The sequence below is a fragment of the Belonocnema kinseyi genome, chromosome 2, assembly GCF_010883055.1.
Source record: "Belonocnema kinseyi isolate 2016_QV_RU_SX_M_011 chromosome 2, B_treatae_v1, whole genome shotgun sequence".
NCBI classification, from domain to species: Eukaryota; Metazoa; Arthropoda; class Insecta; order Hymenoptera; family Cynipidae; genus Belonocnema; species Belonocnema kinseyi.
In genome coordinates this window covers 123,566,554-123,580,562 of record NC_046658.1, presented here as the reverse complement: position 1 = coordinate 123,580,562, position 14,009 = coordinate 123,566,554, and the positions used below count along the sequence as shown (strand labels likewise).

Genomic DNA, 14,009 nt, shown 5'->3' with positions numbered 1-14,009 from the left:
AGAGCTCCAAGGAGATTATGTTGAAAAATAAAAAAAAAATTACCCAAAAAAAATTGTTTTTATACTTCATTCTAAGGACTTATTGAACTACCCTCGTATTTGTGAACAACATAAAAACAAGGTCTCCAAAAAACCTGATTAAGAAGGATTTCATTCCTCATTGAATGCTCTATTGAGCCCAAGATCAATTACAAAATAGAATTATTAAGTCAAGTTTAAGTGTTTCCGAATTTGTTGTTTATTATTTTTTAAACTCTGTATGTTTCAAAATTTGGGACATTTAAGTTAATATGATTTATCAATTTGAAGACATTAACAGTGTTATGAATTCTTTCTGACTGAAAAGCTTCCAAATGAGGATAGTTAGAGTGTTTTCAGATAGCTTTCTTTTCTGATAGTTTTCAGTCTTTCTGCTCTTGACTGGCAAAACAATTCAATTGTTTTGAAGCTTGATTGTCATATTACTCAATAAATTTTTTTTACTGCTTGTCTTTGATCTTTGATCTGCTTGTTATTTCTCGGAATAGATCAAATAGAAAATAAACTTTATCCGAATGGTCACTGGTATGTACTTAAACAGTCTTTCCCGAGGGAGAACATCGGAAAAGCATGGAAAACTCGATAACTCGATTCATATATTGAAATTACTCTATGTAAATGTGTTTGGTGGTGGGGGGGGGGGGGGGGGGGGGGTGAGAAGTAGCGAGAGGGTTGTGGATAGATGGGCAGACCTGGAACCTCCCAGTCGAGAGGTATCAATTTGCATTTTAATCTGATATGCGACCAATGCGACTCTAGATATTTGACGAACGATTACTATCTCTGTAAATATCTCTTTCAATATCTCTTTGCAGTTAAAGGATTTATTCAGCGAACCATTATTATTAGTATTTTTTTATTTATCAAAACTTCACTTTATAAAACCTTTAAAGTAAAGATGGATTCGATTTTAAAAGTCTGCGAAGAATAAATGTTCACTGACTTCAAAAACTCTTACCTCTACTGGCCTCTGCTCTTCTTCTTTGAAGAATTTCGATCTTTGAAGACATTTGCAAGAAACTTCATATTTTTCTCGCTCGAAAATGCAGCTACTGAGTTAAAATGGAACTGCTTTGTTAAAAACTCATTTTATTGACTGAAACTTGAACTATTTGATCGAAAATGCATTTTTTAAATTGAAAATTACTTTTTTAACTTAAAATTCAACCATTCTACTTTTGGATTAAAATTGATCGTTCGTAGCTAAAAATTCAGCTATTACATTTTTCGTTGAAAATTCATCATGTTTTGGTGAAAATCTAGCTAATTGGTTATAGGTTGTACTACTTTGTTAAAACATAATTTAATACGTCATCTTCTTAGTTGAAAATGTTGCTTTTTTTTGTTTAAAGATCAATTTCTTGAACTATAAAGTTAACGATTTAATTTTAGGTTAAAAATTGATTGTTTTTGGTTAAAAACTCTATTATTTAGTTGGCAATTTAACTACACGGTTGAAAGTTGAAATACTTGGCTAAAAGTTCATTTTGTTTGTTTAAGATTGAAATAATTGGTTGAAAATTCTTTTTTTTTTTAATTAATTTTTAACTAAAAATGTATCTATTATAATTGAAAATTCGTCTTCTTTGGTAAAAAATTAATCTTCCTAGACGAAAATTAAAATTTCTTGTGGAACTTTTTGTTTGTTAAAAATTAAAGTGTTATGGAAACAGTCGTCTTTTTGAATTAGAAATTCTATTATTTTGGTAAAAAATTCAACTATTTGTTAATTTTTTTTTGTACTGAAAATTTAAATTACATTTTTATTTGAAAATTGATCGTTTCCAGTTGAAAATGCAAGAATTTGGTTAAAAATTAACTTGTATTATGAAAAATTCAACTGTTTTTTTTTTTTAGAAATTTGATAGAAATTTGTGGTACAAATTTGATATTTGTTGTTAAACATCAAAATACTATTTGGTTGAAACATCAACCATTGTATTTTTCGTTTTTAATTCTTCTTTTTTGTTATTGAGAACTGTTTTTTATTTGAAATTTCAATCTTTTTTGACTGAAATATCAACTGTGACACTTTTATTGAGAATTCATGTTGTTTTATTGAAAATTTAATTACTTTTTTAAAACGTAAACTCCTTTGTAGAAATAATTTTTCCGTCGAAGATTCATAATTTCAGATACAAATTTATTTCTTTGGTCGAAAGAAGAATTATTTAGTAGAAAATGTATCTACTTTCTTTGAAAAGTAAACTATTTGTTTGAAAATACATCTTTTTAGGTTAAAATAAAACTATTTTGTGAAAAATTCAATTATTTTGTGAAAAAGTCATCTTTTTTTTTTTTAATGGAACGGTTTGTGGTTAAAGTTTAATTTTTTAAAATGAAAATGCATCTGATGGAAAATTCATATTTGTAGGTTGTCAATTCAACTATTTGATAAAAAAGTCATATGTTTATGTGGAGAATTTAGCTGTTTTGTAGACAATTTTTGTAATACATAAAAGTCGTCTTTCCGAATTGAAAATTTATATTTTTTGCTAGGAAAGTTCTTTGTTGAGAATTATTCTTTTTAGGTGGAACATTTCACTATTTTTTGAAAAATTTGAGTATTCTGTTGAAATATCGTCTTTTTAGCTTGAAAGTTTAACTATATGTTTGCAAATGCAATTGTTTGGTCTAAAATTAATTTCTGTTTTTATGAAAATTCAACTATTTGTTTCAAAAATCATCTTTCTTGGTTGAAAATTAACTGTTTTGTTAAAAACTATTTTTTTCGAATTTATAACTCAACTTTTTTCTAAAACATTTAACTTTTTATTTTAAAAACTCTAATCTTTCGTTGAAGAGATTAATATTTTTTTTTTGAAAATTCAACTGCTTATGTTAAAAATGCAATATTATATTTTTATTTGAAATATAAAACGTTTTATATTGAATCCAATATAGTACCTGTACAATGTACATACATTTTGTTCAAAAGAATTTATTATAATAAATAATCAAGATGTTTAATTTAATAAGAATTCAATCAGAATGTTGTAATTATTGTTATTACAAAAAATAGACCAAATAATCAAAATTTAAATTTAACATCTTGATTATTTATTTCTACTTGTCGACACACCTTCAACATCTAATAATTTCTTAAAAGAATGGAAAAATTTAGGTCTACATAAAATGTAATTTACTTTGAAAAAATACATTCTCGATCCTCCCTTGCTTAGTGGGAAGAGCACCTGACCCCGGCAATCAGTTTATGAGTGATTCGATCCCCAACGCAGCTGAGGGCTCTATTTTGTCCAATAGGCATTTTTTAATATTTGTTGTTATAAAAAAATAGACGAAATGATCGAAATTCAACATATTCATTATTTATTTTTACTTGTCGACGCATCTTCAACATCTAATAATTTCTTAAAAGAATTGAAAAATGTAGGTCTACATAAAATGTAATTTCGAAAGGCATCATGTGTGACTTTGAGAAAATACATTGTCGATCCTCCATAGCTTAGTGGTAAGAGCACTTGACCCCGGCAATCAGTTTACGTGTTGTTCGATTCCCATCAGAGCTGAACGCTCTTTTTTCTCGTATAAGAATTTTGTAATATTTGTTGAGTTGAAAATACATGATACCTTACTATTTTTCTTAAAAAATGAGTACTATCTTTTTTTGCAGTCTGGTGATTTACAATTTTATGAAAATAAGAGGTTTTTGTTCATTATTAAAATAATTTAAGCCTTAGTAAAGGTTAACGTAATTCAAGTTTCTTGTAAAGCCTGTGAATGTTCTTTAGTTGAATTTCTTTCAACGATATTGATATTAAGAGATTATGCTTGTGAAAGGTAAGACGTCGGTTATTATTAGATAGTACATTGACTACTTACCTACCTTCGTGACCTCTTTCGTTGGCTTAGCTCGACGTCATCCGCAGGTGCTTTCTGCATCTTTCCATTTTGCAGGTCGCTCAGAACAATTATTAAAAATTCAGTAAATTTCATCCTGAAAATACTCTTCATGTCCGAACTCTTTCTTTCCTCCATATTATGAATTAAATTTAACTTTTATTTTTCAGTCGAAGGTCGGAAGACGTGGTACAAAATATCGTTTGGAACGCTCAATATGGTGAGTCCATCAAAATTTTATAAGTATAGGGGGTGGCCGCGGATTAGGGGAAACTGGAAGCAATATTGAATTTAGGTCTATATCTATTTATACATTTTTTTGAATTGTTTTGAAATATTCAGGATATTCTTAAATGAATTCAAACACTTTTAACGAGTTTCGATCATTTGAAGAAATTTAAAAAGATTTGAGTAGAATAGAAGTATTTTAGGGCAGTTTAAAAGATTGCAATGAATTTTTAATAGATTTCAATAACTTAAAGAGATTTAAAAGGATTTGAAGAAATTTGTAAGTATTTTGAAAAATTCAATGGAATTTGCAAAAGCTTCAAAAAATTTTAAGTGATTTCAAAAGATGTTAAAGGTTTGAAAATATTGTTGGATATTTCTAATATATTTTAATGATTTGAAGTGATTTCAAATGTTCTAAAAATTTGTAAAAGAATTTTCAAGAGCCCTAAAAAATTTCAGGGAACTGAAATAACCAAGAAATTTAAATATAATCCAGTAATTTAAAGGTATTCTTAAGGATTAAAAAAATTGTAATGTATGTTTAATACTGAAAATATATGAAATATTTGAGGGTATTTTAAAGATTACACGGAATTTTCCTGAAATTACAAAATAATAATCGAATTTTTTCAAGTATTTAAGTGATTTTTAAGGGATTGGCACAAGTTTTTTGGGGGTTTTAAAGAATTTTATAGAATTTCGGAAGATGTGGAACGGTTTTATAGGACCTAAAAGTTTTAAGGACATTTTAATAGATTCTAAGGGATTTTATAATATTTCCAAGCTATTCAATGATTTCAAGGAATTTAATAAATTCACCGGGATTTCAGGAATTGTCATCAACTTTTTTGTACTTTCACAGGATTTTATGATACTTAAATGTACTTCAAAGAAATAATTTACAAGAATTCAGGAATTTCCTAGAATTTAAAAAATTTCATTTTTTTACCAAAGATTTCAAAGATTTTGAAAGATTTTAGGATATTTAAAACAATCTAAGAATCTTTTAAGAGCGTTAACAAATTTCAACGGATTACAATTTTTTAAAAAGGATCGAGGTATTTTCCGGTATTTTAAAAATGCCAAGAAATTTTCGAAAGCTTTAAAAAATGTCAAGATATCAAAAGATTTAAAAGGATTTGAAATATTTTCGGGTGTTTTAAAAGATTCCGAAGAATTTTCAATAAATTTTAATAATTAGAAGGAATTTCAAAGGGTTTTAGGGTATTTTCAAAGCATCCAAGAAAATTTAAAAAGCTTTAAAAAGTTCCAAGTGATTTCAAAAGATTAAAAAGTATATTAAATGTTTAAAGGCATTTAAAAATATTACAAGACATTTTCAAGAGATTAACAAAATTGTCAACGAGTTTCTAAGATTTAAATGATTTTAAGTGATTAGAAAAATTTTCATTGAGTTTTAAGGAATATGAAGAAATTTAACCCTCTACCGCCCTTAAAACTTTCTTTTTTTCTGAATTTTGAGATATTTAGGCATATTATTCTTATGACGGAGTGTATAAAAAATTAAAATTCTAGCTCATTACCGTCCTGACTTTCATGTAAATCCTTGCGTTAAAAATTGCTGTTCGTCTTAAAGTCATATTTAAAAAAACTCAAGCCTTCCAAACGTTACATATATGTCACTGTGGGCGGTAGAGGGTTAATGGATATAGAATTTTAAGAAACTAGAGTTTTCGAAGATACTGAACGATTTTTGAGGATTTATGAGGTCTTTAGGATATTTAAAACAATTCCAAGTAGTATTAGGGAGTTTAAAAAATCTTTTTGATGGTATTTCGAAAGATTTTAAAGATTTTAACATATTGTACGGTATTTAAAGAAATTCCAAAGAATTTTGAATGTGTTCCAATAATTTGAAAGCATTCCAAAGGATTTGAAGAATTTTAAATATCTTAGAGTATTTTTAAAATAGTTTCGACGGTATTTAAAAGATGTGAAAGAATTTAAAAAAAGGATTTTAAAAAATTTTAAATATCTTAAAGTATTTTAAAATTCTTTTAAGGGCTTTCAAAAGATTTAAAAGGATTTTACAAATCTTTGGGAATTTTAAAAGATTTCAAGGAATTTCAAAAGATTTAAGAATTTTAAGGGACTTTAAGATTTTAGTGGATTTAAGTAAGTTTGTATGCGATTATGAAGAATATCCTAGAATTTCGGGAAATGAACGATTTTACACGGCCTATACGTTATTAAAATATAGGTTAAAAAATTTCAAGGATTTTTATAAGATTTCCGAGGATTTCAATGATTTTAAGGGAATTTAAAAGCTTAAATATTCCAGGATTTCATGTACTCCTAATTTCACGGGATTCTATATTGTAATGGATTTCAAATAATGTATTCAAAGGAACTGAGGGATTTCGTAGAGTTCCAAAGATTTTATTAAATGTTGTAAATATTGTTATGCAATTAATTTGAATTCATTTGGAACTCACCCAGAGTTCTCATTAATTAATTCAGAATTCTTTTGAATTTAATTTATTTTTTTTTTAATTCACTAAAATTCTTCTAAATTTACTCAATTTTACTGAATTCAATGGATGTTTTTAAATTTGTCTTACTTTTCGTGTAATCCCGAAGTCTTTTAAACTTATCTAGACTTTTTAAAATGAATTTGATCGAATTATTATCATTTTCTCTAAATTCCTCTAAGTTCACTTAAATTTTAATAAAAAGAGTGATTTTTTAATATCTATTTTTCAATTATTTCGAATTCTTTTGATTTTATCTTGAATTGTTTTGAAGTTTTATGAATTTATCCTGAATTCGTTCAATTTCACCTGGACTCTTAATAAATTTCATCGAATTATTTCGAATTCTTTTAAATTAAAAACAAAATTAGTCACATTGCTAGTTTATATGAGTCCTGAGGATAATAAATGAATTATTGTTTTATTATATTTATAAAAAAATATATATAAAAAATGTTACTAGATTAAAATTTTGATATTGAGATATTAATAGTTAGGGAAAGTGAAAAATTAATAAGGGAAAATCCGGAAAAAGGCAGGGAATTATGAAACTGAAGTTTTGGCGGTTCCTGGACTATCATAATTTATTAATTGTGCAAGTTAACTCTAAAAATATAAAATGATATTTGAAAATTTTAGTTCCATTTTCGATGAAAACTTCGTTAGCTTTTTATCAAAGTAAAATGTAAAAAGTCGAAAAGTTGGTAGAAGTTGAAGGGCATTTATTAGAGGTAACGATGTTCTGTTAGCTGGCGGGCGATTCGAGAACCATGAATGTCAAATTAATGGTCACCTTTTGATTACGTTGCACTTCAAAAAGTAGAAGTAATGTTGAGAATTTAGGACGTTGGAAAATGACTCTGGCAGAGCTTCTCGTAAATTTTACCATCTTTCAGATTTAGTAGTTTGAAACCATAACTTGAAAATTAAAGTTTCACGCTGCATTTAACTTTCCTGAAACCATACTCACCCTAAGAAGTCGTGCAGAATAAAACAACAGATTTCTTTTTCCGAGTTAAAGAAAACTTTTGTAATTTTTTTCCAAGTACCTTTTTCTCAAAACTACAGATTTCACAGTCTTTTTCCCTTTTCCCCGGTTTCCGCCTTTTTAAAGAATTTATTTTTTCACTGATTTCAAGAAACTTCCTCTTTTTCTCGTTTTGTTGCTTAAATGCGAACCAATGAGATAACCAAACTATTTTTGACAGAAATATCATTCTCTCTAATTGAAAAATCTACCAATTATATCAATATACCTACCTTACCGACTTCGAAAACATACGAAAGCTATAGTGGTTTATATCCATGCTAAGTTTGTAGAATGTTCTGGAAGGGTCCCGATACTCTCAGAAAGTAAAATTGCACAATTGTGAGAAACGAATTTGCATAAACAACTTGAAAGTTGTTTACGCAGATTTGTCTCTCAGAATTGTGCAATATCATCGTATGACTTCATCGGGACCCATCGAGAATGTCATAGAAACTTAGTACGGAAATAAACCACTGCTGAATTAGAATGTTCTAGAAGTCGGTCAGGTATCTTAACATAGAACAGAGTTTTGTTTGATTTACTTATTTTGTTGAAAATTCTTCTTTTTTGTCGATAATTTTACTAGTTAGTTAAAAGTTGAACTGTTTTGTTTAAAATACATTTTATTGATTGATAATTTCACTATTTTGTAGAATTTTTCTTTTTCGAAATTAATTTTGTTAACTAAGAATATGTCTATTATACTTTTGGCTAAAAACTGAACGTTTTTAGTTAAAAATTTATTACTTAATTTTTTCATGGAGTATTTAACCTTTTAGGTTAACAATTCAATTATTTAGGTTTTAGTTGAAAGATAAACTGCTTTGTTAAAAATTCATTTTTTTGTCGACGATCGAACCATTTTCTTGAACTTCGTTTCTTTTTTTGTTGAGAAACAGATTTTTGAACTGAAAATTTAACTATTCCGTTTTTGGCTGAAAATGATCAAGTTTTAGTTAAAAATTAAACTATTTGATTGGCCATTGAGAACTAATTTTTTTATGGATGAAAATTGACCTACTTAAATGGAACTTAATCTGATTTGTTAATAATTAATGTTTTTTGTCGAAGATTGAACTCTTGGTAAACGTTTTGTTTTTAATTTTTTTTTTAACTGAGAAATTATCCACTTAGTTTCAAACCAATTTTTTTGTTAAAAATCATTGTTTTTTAGTTGAAAATTTCACCATTTTTATAGAAAGTTCGTCTTTTAGGTTCAAAATTCTACCATTTTCGTAGAAAAATTCAAGTATTTGTTTAAAAATTAACGATTTGGTTGACCCTTCATGTTTTTGGTTTGAAAGCTCAAATTTAAATATGGTAAAAAATTAACTGTTTTTGATTTAAAATCATCTGTTGAGTTGGAAATGTGACTAATTTGTTGAAAATTAATTTTTTTAAACTCGAAACTTGGTTAAAAATTCTAAAATTATATTGAAAAGGTAATCATTTTGTTGAAAATTCAACGATTTTCTTGCTTTTTGCATCGTTATGGATTTAAAATTAAACCTTTTTCTAGAAATCCATTTTTTGGCGTGAAAATTCAACAACAGTTTAACCTAGAGATAGGGCCCCCTGATATAGTCATTCTGAGAATTGACGCCGCGCCGCAAGTAGAAGTAAAAGGAGCTGCGCGAGTTGAGTGGTGGTCGTTCAGGCGTGAACAAACAAAAGCGTTTTCTACGAAACAGCACTCTGTCTGGATAATTCCCCACCTTCTCCAGACCCGAAACGGGCCCAGTCTCCGAGTTTCACTGTATTTGGTTAAAAATGGTGAAATTGTTAAAATTGTTTTTGCTTGAAGTTTGATATTTTTTTATTAAAAATTTGGTAATTTGATTGAAAAATCCTATTTTTTGGAAGCTGAAAATTCAAATGTTTGTTTAAAAGCTTGACTATTTAGTTGCAAATAAGATTGTTTGGTTAAGAATTAATTTTTGTAGTTTAAAATAATAATAATAACTATTTGGTTGAAAGTTCATCTTTCTGAATTAAAAATCAATCTTTTTAAGTTCAAAAATCAACTCTTTTCTAAAAAAAACTCGACTTTTTAGCTTAAAGCTCAACTCTTTCATTGCGAAGCTATCTTTTTTGGTACAAAATTAATCTTTTTTGGTTCAAAATTCAACTATTTTGTTGAAAATGCAATAATATTTCGTTTTAAAATCTAAATCCTTTTGTATTGAATTCTATACGGTATCTATACATTAATTTTTTTCTAATAATATTTGTGATTAAACTTCTTAATTAGTGTTATTTATGTTAGAAATGTAGATTAAAAACAGTTTTTGGAAATACTTATGTTTTCGAGATCATTCTTATCCACATCAAGCAGAAAGTGATGCGAAGGTGGAAGATTCCATGTTTTCTTACCGTAAGTAGTAATAGCACTACATGTCAGGCAGTAGTAGTGTCATGTATTGCGTCAGCCTTTTCTTAAGATAAGAGGAACTTGCAAAGAAATTTCAAGTGGAAAACCAAGCAGCTTTCTTCGTCAAAATTGCTTAATAAATTACAATTTTCTATCATATAAAATTTGATTTTGGCGCTGAATTAATTCAAGAAGTATATATTTATAAATTATAGAAACGGTTAGGAAAAATATATCAGTTTCTATTAAGAAATCGGAGGTAAAATATAAGACCATTTCGCTGACTTTTCTCTAGAATTTCGAGACGATCTTCGCAAACATTTCCGTAAAGTTGTTCCAGAATTTGGGTTACCTAATTAGTTTTGGAATTTCTAACAAACTTCTCCAAAAGTTATATGTAAAAAATTGTAAAAAAATTTAGGATTGCGACAGAATTTCTGGATTATTTGACCAGCGTCAAGCAAAACAATCTTTTAGAATTTTCATATAAATTAAATCGGAATTTCTTTGCCACTGGAGAGGGAGTTACTATCTATTTTTCAAAATTTTTCTAAAAACGTTTAGGGGTCACTGGACTTGTTTTTATGGTCAAAATGAGTCAGTTTTTTATTATTCTATTCTACAGTTTGAAATTTTTAATTTTGACTAATACTAATTTATCTGAATACTAACAGTATCAAGTTAATCCCCAACTTCTTTCCGAAAAAAAATGTTGTAGAGGTTTTTTAGCTTTAAAAGCCCTGATTTCTTGATGAATTTGATATTTAATCAAGCATCAAATTCAGCACTAAAGAATTTTCATTAATCCAAAAATTTCAGAAAATGCTTTTCACATCATTGGTACCTCACTTCTGCTATTGTAAAGAGTTCAAAAAATATTTGCAGTTGTTGTCGGTTTGCAGTAATTATTGCCAATGAACTGAAAATTATTACTTGAAGATTTCATACTATTTATAATTAATGTTGAATTTGATATTTGAATTACAAATATATCGCAAAATCAAGGGTTTTAAGGTACGGTAATTAATTTCCAATTAGATTCCAATATATTAAATGATGATATCCGTGGTACTGAAAATTAATTAAAATTATGACTGATTCAACAAATCGGATACTAAATTGTTAATCTTCATATTAAATTTTAATAATAATTTGGTTCATTACTGATAATTTAATGTTTTGGCAGCCAATACTGGCCCATATATTTCTGTTTTCATCAAATAGTAAAATATTTTTATTAAATTAAAGGTGTTCACATTTTTTAAGAGATCTGTGGAACGCAATTTTTGATTTAGCTGTGGTTGTGTTTATTTAGCAAAAAGTCTGATAATATGGGAAAGTTTTTGTATTCTTTCCAGGAGCAACTCTCAAATATTAGAAAATGGCACGAGACAAGTGACTAGGCTACCCTTATGGATAGGGATGTTTTCGTCACACAGGTCATACCAAAAATTTGTCTGCACGAGACAAGTGACTAGGCTACACTTATGAATTTTGAGCCGCTGATTCCAAATCTGGAATCAGAATTTCTCCTACACGTCTCAGTTATCCCCTAGATGCAAAAAGTAGGAAAAAGTTGAGGAATTTCTGGTCACACACGCCATACAAAAAATTTGTCTGCACGAGACAAGTGACTAGGCTACCCTTATGGATTTTCAGCCGCTGAATCCAAATCTAGTCTCAGACTTGATCTTATGCGTTTAAGTTTTCCCCTCGACGCAGAAAATAAGGAAACCCCTAGGGATGACTTGCACGTTATTTTGATAATGCCAGTATACGCGAAAATAGGCACATCGATACTATATTCTTAATTGCAGCGACAACGAGAACCTCGCTGAAGTTTTCAACTTTTTAAAAAAACGAATTTAAAAAAAAAATTTTTGTGCGAGACCTAAAATTTTAAAGTTTTAAATAGGTCTATTTGATGACAAAAGGTACCCGTAAACGTTTCAACCCCCTATCTCATCCGGAACACCCTCGTTTTCAAGTACCAACATAGCGAAAAATCGGAAAAAATCCTCTAACATCCAGACCTAAAATTTTATGCTTCAGAATCGTTTTACTTGATGTCCGAAGATGATAAAAAAAGTTTCATTCCCCTATCTCATCCGGAACACCCTCGTTTTCAACCCCTAATATAATGAAATTGAAATAAATACTAAAAAATCTATCTAATCTAATCTAATGCTAAAAAAGGTGTTCATATTTTTTAAGAGATCTGTGGAACGCAATTTCTAACTTAGCTGTGTTTGTATTTATTTAGAGAAAAGTCTGATAATATGGAAAAGTTTTTGTATTCTTTCTAGGAGCAACTGTCAAATATTAGAAAATACCTTAAATCCATGAAGAGTCACTAAAAGAATAAAAATATTTTAAATAATAATTAACTTAATTGTTATAAACAAATGAATTGAACAAATTAATATCGGAGTTGTTGAATGAACGAGATGTCTGTTTTAACTGAAATTTCAATAGTCTATTTCAAGTGCAACAATGAAATGGAAAAATGTACATAAACATGTATAAAGATGGCTCTAAACAATTATAATAAAAAAGTTAATAGATTTGCCATTATCTGTACGTTCTGAACTTTAATTTCACAGGCCCACAAAAAAAAAATTTCTGCACGAGACAAGTGACTAGGCTACCCTTATGGTTTTTGAATCGCTGAATCCGAATATGGCCTCAGAATTTGTCCTACACGTCTCAGTTTTCCCCTAGATGCAAAAAGTAGTGAAATGCCTAGGAATGTTGTCGTCACACAGGTCATACAAAAAATTTGTCTGCACGAGACAAGTGACTAGGCTGCACTTATGAATTTTGAGCCGCTGAATCCAAATCTGGAATCAGAATTTCTCCTACACGTCTCAATTATCCCCTAGATGCAAAAAGTATTAAAAAGTTGAGGAATTTCTGGTCACACAGGCCATACAAAAAATTTGTCTGCGCGAGACAATTGACTAGGTTACCCTTATGGATTTTAAGGCGCTGAATCCAAATCTAGGCTCAGACTTGATCTTATGCGTCTAAGTTTTCCCCTAGACGTAGAAAATAAGGAAACCCCTAGGGATAACTTGCACGTTATTTTGATAATGCCAGTATACGCGAAAATAGGCATATCGATATTATATTCTTAAGTGCAACGACAGAGAGACTTGATTTGTACACAGCAATTTTTCAGTGTGCCGTCTATTTCCCCTGGCTTGGGTTATTCTAGGAAAATTGAAGGGCCTTCTCAGATTATATAGACTTACACGGAAAAAAATAACAAAAACTTAATATCCTTTACTGTTATGCGTGCGAAATCAGTCACTTGTCTCGTGCAGGCAACTTTTTTTTGGTGGGCCTGTGGCATTTTTATTATTTTTCCCGTACAATTCTATATAATATGAGAAAGACCTTCTATTTCTCTAGAGTTTTTTCCTATTTTCTTCATCTAGGGGAAAACTTAAAAGTGTACAAGAAGTTCTGAGGCCAGATTTGGGTTAAGCGGCTCAAAATCCATAAAGGTAGCCTGTGTTTTTAGTTTAGTTTCTTGATATTCTTCTAGAAGTTATACATTATGTTATAATTACCAATTTTTTATCATACGTCAACCATTATTTTTGTAAGCAAATCAGATAAATAAAAACAACATTTTGGCATTTATATGCAAATACACATGCTTAACTACAAAAAATTTGGCAATGCTAACAAATGTCTCTCAAATATAATTGCTGTCATTCGCTATTTGAAAGCTATCTAGTAACGGAAAATCTATAAATGAATCATTCTTTCTATTTTTAGAAACTAATATTTAAAATTTGATATTTTTATATCGGACAAAAAACTTTTTACATGAGATTACTGTTATACGCTATGAATATTTTATCTCATATTAAAAAATTATATATATATACGAGGGTGGATTGATAAGTTTCCGGCCTGACCAAGAAAAACAACGTTTTTAAGAATTTTTTTTTTTTATTTCTCAACATAATCTCCT

The 14,009-nt window shown here is 28.6% G+C and overlaps 2 protein-coding genes across 5 annotated transcripts in view; both read left to right on the top strand.

Annotated features, from left to right (window-relative positions):
* Positions 1–14,009, top strand: part of LOC117167726 (neurocalcin homolog) — a 377,055-nt gene that overhangs the window by 52,752 nt on the left and 310,294 nt on the right. The gene's annotated exons all lie outside the window — the stretch shown is intronic.
* Positions 1–14,009, top strand: part of LOC117167727 (neuronal calcium sensor 2) — a 307,826-nt gene that overhangs the window by 52,123 nt on the left and 241,694 nt on the right. Inside the window, exon 2 of the mRNA XM_033352877.1 lies at positions 4,071–4,120. The gene's annotated coding sequence lies outside the window, so the exon portion shown is untranslated. The remainder of the gene's footprint in view (positions 1–4,070; positions 4,121–14,009) is intronic.